Genomic DNA, 13405 nt, shown 5'->3' with positions numbered 1-13405 from the left:
CAAACTAAACCCATTACTTGTCAACAGGACACTTCGGTCCAGATACCACAACAAGACTCCTCTGACTTCATAGAAGAGGACTCAGATACAGAGGTTTCTGAGGCTCATACCTCTCCTGACCATACATCTCCCAACCAGGATGTCGCTGAGGTCTTACCCTGGTCCTGGCAGAGGCATACCTCAACTCATCAGTTTCCAGACACACGATGGAGACCATGAATGTCTTCTGGAGGCCAAAGACCCACCTTTCAGAAACCGAAATTCGGTTCTGGACAACAAGCTTCCCGCACCAAACAGTCCAAACCCTCCAAACAGGGTTTTTGACTGCCCTGTCACTGAGTCAGCTCCTACCCATCTGTTTCCCTTTCTTCATGCTTGGCATCTCATCACCTCGGACGAGTGGGTGCTTTCCATCTTAACCCGAGGCTACAAAATTCAGTTCCACGAGAATCCCAATACCCTTGTTGTCGTCTCCATGCCCCCTTCCCCACCTCTCCTCGAGGAGGTGTCTGTCCTTCTGCAGAAGGGAGCCATTGAACATGTTCCACCACACCTCCGAGGGATGGGATTTTATTCCCAATACTTCACAGTCCCAAAGAGAGACAGACCCATATTAGACCTAAGGGAACTGAACTGTTTTGTGACCTACCACCGCTTCCGCATGGTAGCCCTAAAACAGATCATGCCGTTGCTTCGGAAACACGTCTGGATGGCCACCCTCAACCTCCAAGATGCATATTTCCACCTTACTATCCACCCCTTCCACCGCCAATACCTCCGCTTTGCGATTGGTCAACAGCACTACCAGTATACGGCCAGCGCCCCAAGGGTCTTCACAAAGACTATGATTGTGGTTGCAGCTTTCCTCCGTCTCCGGGTTATCTCCGTCTACCCATATATAGACGATTGGCTTCTGGTAGCGCCTTCCAAGGACGCCCTGGTCTCCAATGTCACAGAGACTCTGGCACTATTGGATAATCTGGGCCTACGAGTCAATCGACAAAAGTCTGAATTGTGTCCGGTCCAGCAAATACAGTACATCGGCGCAATACTGGATTCGAAGATGTGCATGGCTTACCTGCCCCACGACAGGGCGGCAGATATCATTTCCTTAGCCACCATCGTCCGTACCCAACCCTCCGTCACTGCTTTCCAGATTTAGAGGCTGCTAGGCCTGATGGCTACAACGACGTCGGTCCTCATCTTTGCAAGACTCAAAATGTGCCCTTTACAGCTCTGGTTTATCTGCAACTACGATCTGTCAAAAAACACACACAATGTCATCCTAGACGTCCGTACAAACATCAATACCAAAATGGGACGTCACATTCTGTCTTCGACTACGCAGTAAAAGACCTGCCAGCACCCTCCTCCAGGTAGGCTACTGCTCTCTAATCTCCCATGGGTGTGAAGCACAGAGACCACTTCGAAGATAAACAGGTTGCTTACATGTAACTACAGCACCCATCGATCCAGCGTGTGTGCACTAGATCCCATGGGTGTGAATGCACAGATGACCACTCGAAGATCATCAGTTACAGGTAAGCAACCTATTTTTGGTTGAATTAGGGTCCAGGACAGCAGAATTGCCTCACTTTCTATATTTGGTGAACCAGCTTTATCTCCTCCCCCTACACCATGTACAGACACACAGAAATATTCCTTGGTCCTCCATTTCTTTCTCTTTAGAGCTGCAAGTCCCAGAATACCAAAATCACCTTAACTTCCAGTATGTTGTCTGTTTCGATGATCCACAGGGTGAGAGTAGGGGCTTTAGGCAGAACATCCAAAGATCCCAAGGGAAAAATAAGGTAAGGCAGTTGGAGGGGTGCTCCTGTGTGGCGAATGTCCCAAAGTCCCAGAGAAAGAAGCGGAGTTGGCAGCCTCTGTGCAAGTGGAGAGGATAGACTGGGGGGCATTGCCCCTTCCAAGAAATCTGGGAGGGGCTTCAGCCCTGCTGCCCCCCAAAGTTTATGGCCCTATATAAATGCATAAAGCTCTGTCCATTGTATTAAGAACCCTGAAAAGGCAGGGAGAGAGCCACATAGATATCCATTGCTATGTATATAGGCTCTATACATGCTTCTAATGAACACGCATATGTATGTCTTCTAGCTCTGGTTTTAATTGTTTTAATGATCTGTGTTTTGGGGAGGTTAATGGTTTTAAGCTGTGACTTTGTTGTATATGTTTTAATTTGTTAGCTGCCATGTGAGAGAAGAAAGGCAGGATATAAGAAGAAGAAGAGAAGAGTTTGGATTTATACCCCGCTCTTCACTACCCAAAGGTGTCTCAGAGCGGCTTACAAACTCCTTTCCCTTCCCCTCCCTACAACAGACACCCTGTGAGGGAGGTGGGGCTGAGAGAGCTCTGACAGAAACTGCTCTTTTTCAAGAACAGCTCTTATCAGAGTTACGGTTTGCCCAAGGTCATCCAGCCAGGTGCAAGTGGAGGAGTGGAGAATCAAACCCGGTTCTCCCAGATTAGAGTCCACACACTTAACCACCACACCAAACTGGCTCTTTGTAAAGTAATTAAATTACTTTGTAAAGTAATTTAAATAAACAAAAATGTGCATGGGTGTGCAGCTTACTCTTCCTCCACCATTCCTTGTACATGCTGAGAACATCTTTAAAAGGCTTGTTTGAGTTTGCCTTCTTTCATAGAGATGCTCTGAGGAGCTTACTCTCCCTCCACCATTCCTTGTACACGCTGAGAACATCTTTAAAAGGCTTGTTTGCCTTCTTTCATAGAGATGCTCTGACAGTGATTCATTCTCTTCTGCACACCACTGCAATTGTAAACAATATCACTGTTTTCAGTGGGGCAGCCAGTAAGATTCACTGTATATGCACAAACCATACGCGCAGTGAAAAATATTTTAAAACTTTTTTCCATATTTGTGTGTATATTGGAGACAGAGCACCAATTCTGTTTGGCCCGCTCCTTTTCCACAGGTTTGCCTTAGCAAAGAGTTTATGCTCCCCCATCCTAATTATGCTAATTGTGGATATTGTGTTGCCAACAAGGCCAAACCAAGGCTCCAAGAACAGTAATAAGATTGTACATAATATGTTTCCATATAGAGGAGAACCCTCTCTTCTCAAATGTACCTTTTAAAGAAGGCAAAAACTTTACACATATAAGACTTTAGGTTCAATCCCCAGTACAACCAGTGTCACAAAATACTAAGAGCAGAAAAGCCTTCTCTGTAACATGGCACTGCCAGTTAATATTTACCACATTGGACAAACCATGCTGCCTTATCTTCTCGGCATGAGAATACCTACTGCTGCATGACTTAATGCAAGACAAAACAAATATACTGTGGTATAAATTAAATTCAAAATGAAATCCTGCACTAAATATCCAATGATATATTATTTCTGTGGACTGCTGATGGTGATTATAATCAAGGGAGGTAATTTGTACAATCCTATGCTTTAGTACTGTAACTGCTAGGAAAATAGATGATCGAAGCAGGTTGAAATTATCAGGTTTGAATGTATGGGAGTTTGTAACTTTATGATGAACATTTTGAAGGTCTGATCCATTTCACTTTTGGGGGCCAGAGAGCCACTCTTTAATTCACACCTCTTCTGTATTGTGGTGTGCAATTTTTTATTGCCCAGTTAAGAAATTTGCTATAAGGATTATGCCAACACAGCACCATACAATGTTATTAAATGATATTAGGTTTGCAGAAGTGTTAGGAGCAGGAGCAGCATTATAATTTCCAATATTAATGAAAAGGAGGGGAACCAGCATTTTTCTCACCCAAATTTAATATTATGCCTTTAGTGGCAAGGATGTAATATTTCACTCTCAGGGTCAGTAGATGTACCCTATTGGAGTCCGTTCATAAAAAGTAGGGTGACATACATATACTAGTATGATGAGACGAGTCATATGAATATGTTGATGTCACAATGCCTTTAAGGCACTGTGTCATTTTTGCCATGAGCAACTACTCACAGCTGTTCTGGCGCCGGGGCTTGCAGTGAACACATTCACTGATCGCTGAGCAATAATCTAAACAGGACTGGTTAAAAAAAATCACCCCACAGCCCTCAAAAGACTGGGTTATGTGAATGGGCTGTTCATCTTACACCCCACTCCTAAAGCAAGTCCTACTGTTGAGGGACTTTGTTTCAAGTATGTACAGTGTTAAGCAACCGTCTCAAATTTACAAAGGCATGGCATACTTTAGGAACAACATTGGTTGTATAACTTCAGAGTCTATACCAGCTGTTTGTAAGGTGATGGACTTGTTGCATCCTTAATGCCAATAGTGCTGGTATTAAATAACTAGCCACACAGAAGCTTGTGTTCTGAAGAACAGGGTGCTTAGAAAGGAATCTCAGTCAAGGGAGATTAGCATCTGCCCCAAAATAATTGGTGCTATAAAAACAAGGGTTTAGGCTGTTGGTGATAATTCCTGCTTTATGCTATTTTTACAACATGCTTTAGAAAAAAATCAGTACATTAATTGTTTGTCCATTTTTGTACAATTAATGTGATATTCAGGATCACACAGTTAAATTTTATTAGGGTGTACTAAATCAAGTACTACTTACTATAGTATTAAGATGGGGGTAATTTTCATCCAAAAAAAGGTGATTCTGCTGTATAGGACTGAATTAAAGCATTCCGTTTCTATTTGTCTTCAAATCATCATGTAATATTGGAGATTCACAGAAGTCAGTACTGTTGCGCTTGATTTATGGTAATTAACATTAGAGTACAATCAGGGCTACTAGTAGCAAATTTCATTGCTAACTTGATATACAAAGTACTAACACTGGTAGGGACAAAATCAGATTGATAAAAAAAGAACATACCAATTTTAAGGAGACAAAGAGTGTTGTCTCATTTGAAAGTCTTATACTTTCAAATGCTAGTGTGTACTATATGCTTGTGTAACATAATTGCCAAGAGAACAAACTGTGGCCTAGGAGTTTCACCCTTCTAAGCCCAGTAACTCTATTTAGGATTGCAATGAAAGTCACCTCAGGTGAGCAACTGAGTCGAAGCTTCCTTATGCAATATAGGGATAATAATACTGGCCTACTTTAAGGGGAGTGTATTGCAACAGATGCTTGAAGTGCTTTGAACAGTGAAATCACAAAGTTATTAGCATTATAAACATACGTTTTCTGTCCCCCTTCCAATATGACTCAAGCTAGCTGTTCTCCACCTTTTTTCTAAGTACCTTTCTACATACTATGATGTTTGTGTAGTCTGCATGGTATTGTGTTCTGTATCAGTGGCCCGTATAAGTTGCACTTATTTATTTGTTAGATTTATGTCTCACTTTCCATTGGCATTTTCAAGGCAGCTAACAAAACTGCTATCGCACAAAACAGTTACAACAAGTACAAAATCACAGCAAACTAAGAATCATCATGAAAGATTATTCTTGATCGATACTTTGAGGGCTGTATTGCTCACTTCCTTGGCTACTGTCAGATAATGTTTTTGGCGGTGATTGAAAATAAATTGTAGGATCTTGCACCTCCCTCTGCTGCTGACAGTTGGTGGTCTTCTGTAATAGAAGCAGTAATGGAAAATGGAGGTCTGAGTTTCACCCCTCACTCTCCTCCAGACAATTAAGGGTCTTCAGCAGCAGCAGCAGCAACAGTGATAGAAAATGGAGGGATTGCTTGCCTAGCACCTTCCTCTGCCGCTGACTGTTGGTTGTCCATATACATATCTGGTAAATGTACCATCAGAAAGAATTATTTTAGGTTTGGACATCACTGTGTCTTGTAAGCAATATTTTGACCCCCCATGTTACACCTGTGCATTTGGTTTAACATCTATGCAGTTAAAATCAAATAAACCTGAAATTTACAGCTATTTTGCTGAACTTGCTATTCATCATAACTATGTGTTTAGGTATGCATAATATATCTTCAGTGGCTTAAAACAGTTAAAGTCTGCCGTCACACACACTAAATAATCCTCTTTCAATCCATTTTCAGTGCACTTTTCAACTGGATTTTGCCAGTTCACACAGTAAAAATCCAGGTGGAAAATGGATTGAAAGTGGATTATTTGGTGTGCGTGACCGCAGCCAAAAACTCAAATGGCAGTAAGCAAGATATGTGGCAACTTAGAAGTTATAGTTGGTAGCAGGTCTTGACTTCTTTACCTGTTCTGTTGTGATAAAAAAGATACAGTAGATATGGTTATAAACATAACGTCTCTCTCGGTCTGTCTATATAATGTGAATATAGTGTGTATGTTACAGTTAGTTTAAAGCATGAATTTGTAAAAAATAAGAACATTTGAACACATCAACACAATGGTAGTTGCACATTAAAACAGATTCCCTCCCACACAAAAAAACTTTATGACCCTGTTAGAATGCTCAGATGGAGTTACTATGTATGTAGAGTACTCTCCCTTGCAGGTTTAAAGTCCTGTTTCCACAGTTTTCTACATGGGGCTATAATGCAATAGATGTTAAATCTTAGTACAATTATGTCTTGTTTATTATTTAGAGGCCAGATTTGGATAGTTTCACATCTAACTAGATATCCTGTAACTTTTCTCCAAAATTATTCAGACATTCTGAAAAGTGAAATAATTTAAGTTTCTATGCTTGACAACCCCCCAAACTGTATTTAGAAAATATGCTCTGGCAGCTATTTGATAGTCTGAGAGGTTTAAAAAAATCAGAGAAACAGAGTGAAAAAGGAATAATAAAATAGTAATTGTTATCCTTTTTTTCATTTTTAAAGATTAAAATAAAATTGATTGCTTGGACAGTTTCAGCAAGTTGTAATGGTACTACTGTCTAATTTTAACTGCAAATTGACATTAACTGCAAACATCATACATATTTGATAACAAACTATGCAATCCTAAACAAAGTTACAACCCTCTAAATAGACATCGATGGATTTAGGAATAACTCTGCTTAAAATGGCATTGACAATTCTGTCTCTTCTCATACTGTACAGTATTTACTGGAATGCCCTGACTCTGCAAAGTTTCATATTTTGCATATTTTAATGTCTACATTATACCAGCATAATGTTTGCAATGTGCAAGACTTGGCAGGTCTAAAACAGTTCAAGAATACATGAGTAAATCTTTACCATTTCAAACTACAATGTTAAATTGTTGTTCTTTTAAATGAATAAAAAATCCATAAAATGCAACTGAACAGTTTCTTGTGCAGATGTTTTACTCATTCACTATTTTTTTCCTGGTATGTAGGTAATATTAACTATAATTTTAACCAATGTACAGTGAGAATTTTTGAGGATCCAGTTTTTTAGTCCTGATCACTTACTTACTTTATAATATTGGGCAAATCCCCAGTCCCAAGTTATCAACACAATCATGCCATGAAAACTGAGCCAATAACCTTTTATGATTTCTGAGGATTCCATCTGTTTAGTTTAATCACTCACTCACTTTATGATATTTGGCAAATCCCCAGCCCCAATTTCTCACCACAATAATGTAATAAAAACTAAGCTGTATTCAGCTGTAAATGAAGAGAATGTTAACATAAACTACAACTCATAAACTGGGGATTAAACCAATTTACTCCCCATTGGCTTTAATTGTGCAAAAAACACTTAAATCAGGAACATGAACTGGGCTGTGGATAAGAATATATGTGATTGGCAAGATAGTAAGTTTAATTAGTTAATATTTTCAAAGTGACTCAAGATACACAGAGTTAATACCCACTCCAAAGTGGTACCATTAGCATGAAGGCTTCATTAATAATGAGTTACTCTTCATGACATCTAATTGCTTAACCAAACAAATATTATTTAAAACAGTGGTCTAAGTTGCCCTTCATTGTGTTTTAAATCACTATGTATAATAAAATTGCATTTTGGGGATAAAATAAAAATATACACAAGCATCTTACCTATTATCTCAAGACACAAAATACGTATCACTGGTTTGTAATATAGAGCATCTATAAAGCTTTTCCATTTCAAGCTTGTGCAGCTTGTATTCTTCTGTTTTGCAGCTATGCAAGTGGAATTTAAATTACTTTCCTAAAACCCCACAAGCAGAGATTGCCCAGACTAAAAAAGAAAAACTACTCATTTGGTATCAGCAATGATAGGAAATAATTTTAACATATTAGTTTGTTACAGGATCAGTGAGCCCAGGGGAAAGCAGAGAAAGCAAAGGCAACACAGAATTTGTGACATGGGTTTTCACAACTTAGTGGCCACCAGTAACCATAACCAATGTCAAGGATTCAGCTAGCCTTTGGGTAGCAGTTTTAGAACCAACAATTTTAGAAGGCTTTTGTATTCTGATTAAGTAGTCAGATCTAATACAAGCATCACTGTGTGTGAAATTGTGAGGGTGCAGAGGTCATTTTTAAAAAATATCTAGTAACCCAACTTTAAATTGCGACTAGTGTTGCTGTAGGTTAATTATTATACTTTATCTTAAAAGCAGGGCAGTGTAAATTGTTTCCTTTTTGCAAGGGACAATTTTCCCGCTGTACCTGTTTGCTCCAACCCCTCCCCAGCTCCTGTGGATCTTATTTCCTTTATGTCTGTCAGACCCATCAGAGCAAAATAAAGCATTTAGCATAGAAGTGCTGTGCTATGCAGAAGACAAGGGGGAACAGTGACAGAGCAATGCAGTTGTGTTCAGGCAACAGTGAAATGCATCTGCCAATACTGTACCACACATTCTTGCGCAGGGTGGGCGGAGTGAACCTTTGGGTGGATCCTGTGTGCGTTGTAGGTATTCTGTAAGTGCTCAACCATAGGATCACTATATGTGACTTGTTAGTGAATACTATATTGCAAGTTAATAGGGCGTATAGGCTTCTAAATCCTCGACAGATATTTATCATATTCATAAGCACAAAGGTTTCCCTTGCTCATATCCGACTCTAGCGGGGGGGGTGCTCATAAACCTACAGGTTTCCAAATAACCCTATAGAGATATAAGTACCTGGATAGATTACACAAACCTTAACAATCATGTCCAGCCTCAGCATAGCAAAAGTGGAAAGGAAAGAAGGATCTAGATACATATTTATGGATGCATTTGGGGGTTATTTGTTGGCGAGATTTCAGAAACATCTGTAATAAGTCTGTATGAGGATTTGTTTTTATATATGGTGTTCACCTTCACTTACAGATAAATAGAGATTGCATTGACTTCATAAAGTTTTTTTATGATTAAATGTGAATCTTGGTCCAAACTGTCTTTGGAATAAATGTGTTATATAGCACTTAAGCCCTTTAAACGTTTTTGTAAAAGTTGTTTCACTGAATTCAATGGCACTTCTAATCATGACAGTTTGATGTTATAACCTAGGATAGATGCATCCCTAATGTACAGATTGTTTTTTTTAAACCCTCAGTGGGCACAATCCCCTGTGAAATGTTTATTTTTATTTTCAATTACAATCCAATGACTTAATGGTCTTGGACAACCCAGTGAAATGTTGTGTACACCCCATTCAAATGAAAAGGCCACCATGGAACTTGTGCAGGATGTTCCCAACGCATTCTATGCAATTGAACCACAACCCTGTAAGGCAGGTCCAGCAGTGGTTTCCTTTGACAGGGAAACTAAAATTATGCAGACTATCTGATCATACAGTTATCTGTACTGAGGAACATAGGAATTAATTTCTACGGTATTCACTGGAAATTCTGCCTAGAGAAGAAAAGGCTCTTCAAACTCCCCCCCCCAGGTTTTTTGGAACAGGAACATGTTTCTGGTGCTCCTTTCCCATTTGCTAGGAATGCTACCTGTGGTATTATGTGCCTTTTGAAAATAACAAATTATTTTGGTGCCTTGATTTTGGCTGCCCAGCTTGGGAACTCACACCACAATGGGTGCTGAGCAGTTCCAAACCCCAGGCCCTTTTTGAGGACTATCTCAGGTTGAGTATTCACAGCACCTTGTTACTAAAAAAATCTGGGGCTCATTTTTCATTAATGGAAACTCACACTGATCAGTATAATGGGGGTTCATTTAGCAAACTTACTTTTATGAAGTATGAATAAACCAGGAGGTCTACCTCATTCATCGTTAAAGTAAAAGTGGATCTCTACACTCTGACAAAGTTCAGCCACTGAGCTGCAGCATTAACTTGTATTCTAACAAGATTAAAATATATTTGTCCTGGGGATTAGCATACTTAAGTCCCCTTTTGCCTTTTTAGCAGTGGCAGTGCACTTTGATCTGTGTTGCATGGCAAGAGCACGGCTTGGGCCCAGCCATCCGAGTGCCAAGTGTGAAATCGGCCTGATGTCATCCCCATTCTTCATCTTTTACATCTTTCACCAGTTTAATTATATTTCCGCCACAAAGCTCTGGAGCTTCATTGCATATTCAAGTTTGACTAGGAAGCATTTACAAAAAGGTATGGATGAACTAACTCTGTGGGGGGAAGGGACAGGATGCTTAAATCTTTGCTGAAAGGGGGTAGCAAGCTCCAACTCTTGACTTAGCATTTTTTTTAATTACCTGAATTATTTTTTTAATGTGTGTACAACTTTTTGGAAATTGATCTTTAATGCCCTGTTGTGGCACAAATTGTAACCCTGAACTCTCAAGCATTCACCTCAATGGACTGTGACATTTTAGTGCTGTTCTTTACATTTCCTGTATGCTTCTTGCCTGCTGAAACTCCATTGCTGCCCCTCCACGTGGGTCTTTCATGAGGGTTTGCTTCTTGCAAAGGCAGCATTGTACTCCATAGAGGTAGAGAGCTGAGATCCCTTCAGGATGTTTTTTACGTTTCTGAGAAAAGGGGTTTCTTCTGGAACAGGGGCAAGGAGAGAGATCACCAAGAGGTCAGTTCTGCCCCGGAATAAGTCTATACGTGCTTGAAGAATCCAGCTCAGCATGGTGTTTGAATGAAACAAATACTTATTCTCCACTGCTTGCTTCTCTACTGTATCACTGCCCAGTTTTCTCTAGAGTTAGATTTGTCTTAATCCAGCTTGTGTGCATTGTTCAAGGCAGAAGGCATCTCTACGGCCAGGTCCTTCCCACTAGAGGGGAAAAGGGCACCCCTGCTTCAGAGGTGTGAGGTTGGCTTTGTGGATGAGGAAGGGGGTAAAGGGAGAGGAAATGAGCCACCTGCAGCTGTGACAGAGGCTTTGACCTTCACCCCGGTCTTCTGGCCACAGACTCTATTCATAGTAAGTCTGTGAGATACAAACACATTCTCTCTCCAGCTCATCAAGTCAGTGACCATTGGGCGTTACTTCCACATACAAGCTGGGCAGAATAGAAATGCAGATCAGCATCTTTAGCATTTGAGAGCAGGTCAATGCTGGGAAATGCTCTTCTCAGACAGCCTCTTTTGTCTGTGATTTTCCAGTGTTTTCTACTTTCTAGATATGAGCAGAGACAGGTAATGTGACAATAGATGAGATAAATGTATGTTCCCATTTGCTATTGAAGAGAGATGGGAGACGGGAGGAAGAAAGGCCTGATGTGAGTTTGAGATACTTCAAATTAATGAGAATTTTATTTGGAACCATTACACTCAGTTTAGAATGTGACGTTACAAAGCATTGGTTTTTAAATTGAATTGATATAATTATAAAATTATCTCCACATAATTAACTCAAGGATTACATTTGATTCTATTTAGCATGTAATCAAAGCCTATTATGTTTTAGCTATAGGAACGCCAATTACATTTCGGTTACTTAGACCCAGCTCCATTTAGAGGTGGGGGAAATAGCTTATCGTGGCATTATTACAGTTACGTTTGCTAATAGAAGAAAGATAGACGTACAAAACGGTATAGACTCCTCACTATACATGATCTAACTCCCCCTCCCCCTTTTTGGTTTCATGGGGGGATTGTAGAAGGAAATAGAAATGCAACTTACTACTTAGTTCCAGTTTGGGAGATGAGAGTCCTGATTCTGGCAACAGAACTCATCTTCAATAAAGATGAGTTCTAACCCCCACACACACATAATTAGGGTCTACAAACAGGATGGATCTGAGCATGAACCTGAAGTGGCCATGCAAGTTAGGTCTACGGCCACTAGCTGTAAAAAAACAAAGAGGGGAGATCAGCGCAGGAGAGCCTTACTAACCTGCAGTAAAAAAAATAGCAGTACTACCAATCAAGAGTAGCAACTCTGAGCATATGTGCCAGGGAAGCCCCTGCCTAAATCTCTCCCTCCTGATCTGTGCAGCTTCCTTTGGTGCTTGTCCCTAGTCGGTGGATACCAGTGCGCCCGAGGCCTCCCTCCCAGAATGTGTGCCGCATTTCCAAAGGGAAAGCAGCCTTTTGCGGACTGGGGGGGCCACGGCTGTCCTCAACTGGCCAAGGAGGGGGATCACTTTCGGCTGGTGGCGCCAACCGCAGAACGGGAGGCATTCCCAGCTTCTGCGGCCCAGGGGCAGTTCCGAAGCCCAGAGTCAGAACTTCGCGGGCCCGGCCGAACGCCCAGGCGTCGCCTCTTCTTCGTGATCGCGGCGAGGATCTCTGGAGCCGGCGACCCGACCGGGCGCCGTCCGAGGTTTCCAAGGGGAGGCAGAGGAGCAGCTGCCCCCAGTGGAGAGAGCCAGGAGATGCCGCCGTCGCCGGCCCGGCGCTTGCAAGACTGCCCAGGCCAGCAGCCCCGGCCCCCGGGGATCCCCTCCGCCAGGGCTGCCGGGCTGCTCCCGCTCCAGCGCCGCGCGGGTCGTCAGTGCCAGGAGGAGAGGGCCGAAGAGGCAGAGCACCCCCCCGGCCCCCCCAGCAGCAATCCGGGCCTGGGAAGGCTGTCCGAATGCAAGCTGGCAGGCGGGGCGGAGGGGCTGCTGAAGGACCGGCCTCTTCTCCGTGGCGCTCGCCGGGCCCCGCCGGCAGGTCTGCCTCCGACCAGCTGATTTGCTCCGCAGCCTCCAGTCCCTCCCCTCCTCTTCCCTCCCCTCCCCGAGGTCGCTGCCGACTGCCTCTCCCGTGCCACGGCGGGCATCTCTAGGAACAGGGCAACTCTCTGGGCCTTTCGCGTGGCATGACGGGGGCCGTCGGCTGGAGGGAAGCGGGTCCCAGGCCTGGGCGTCTCTGTGCCTATGGAGTAAGCCCCAGGATCGTCGGGATGCCGTCCGGCTCCTCGACTGGACTCCTCCTGGGGGCTTCTGATGAAATAATAGATCGGCGGCTGCGTGTTGTGTGTTCAAAACACCACGGAGAGATTTCAGCGGTCAAGGAAAGATGTGTGGCGAGGATTCCTGAAAAACCGGTCCAGCAAACGCCCTCAGATCGACCTACCGAGCCTGCAACTGAGGAACGGCCAGAGCAGCCCTTCTGCCTTCTCCGGAGTAAATTGCTTGCAACCTTTGTGAAATTATGCCTGAGCAAGTTGCGTCAAGGATTGCACTCGTGGAAGGCAAACCGGGGGGGGGGGGGGGGTTGGTGCACCTCCCCCGAGGC

This window comes from Gekko japonicus, unplaced genomic scaffold (assembly GCF_001447785.1).
Source record: "Gekko japonicus isolate JY-2015 unplaced genomic scaffold, Gekko_japonicus_V1.1 scaffold105, whole genome shotgun sequence".
Classification (NCBI taxonomy): domain Eukaryota; kingdom Metazoa; phylum Chordata; class Lepidosauria; order Squamata; family Gekkonidae; genus Gekko; species Gekko japonicus.
This window is presented reverse-complemented; position numbering follows the sequence as displayed.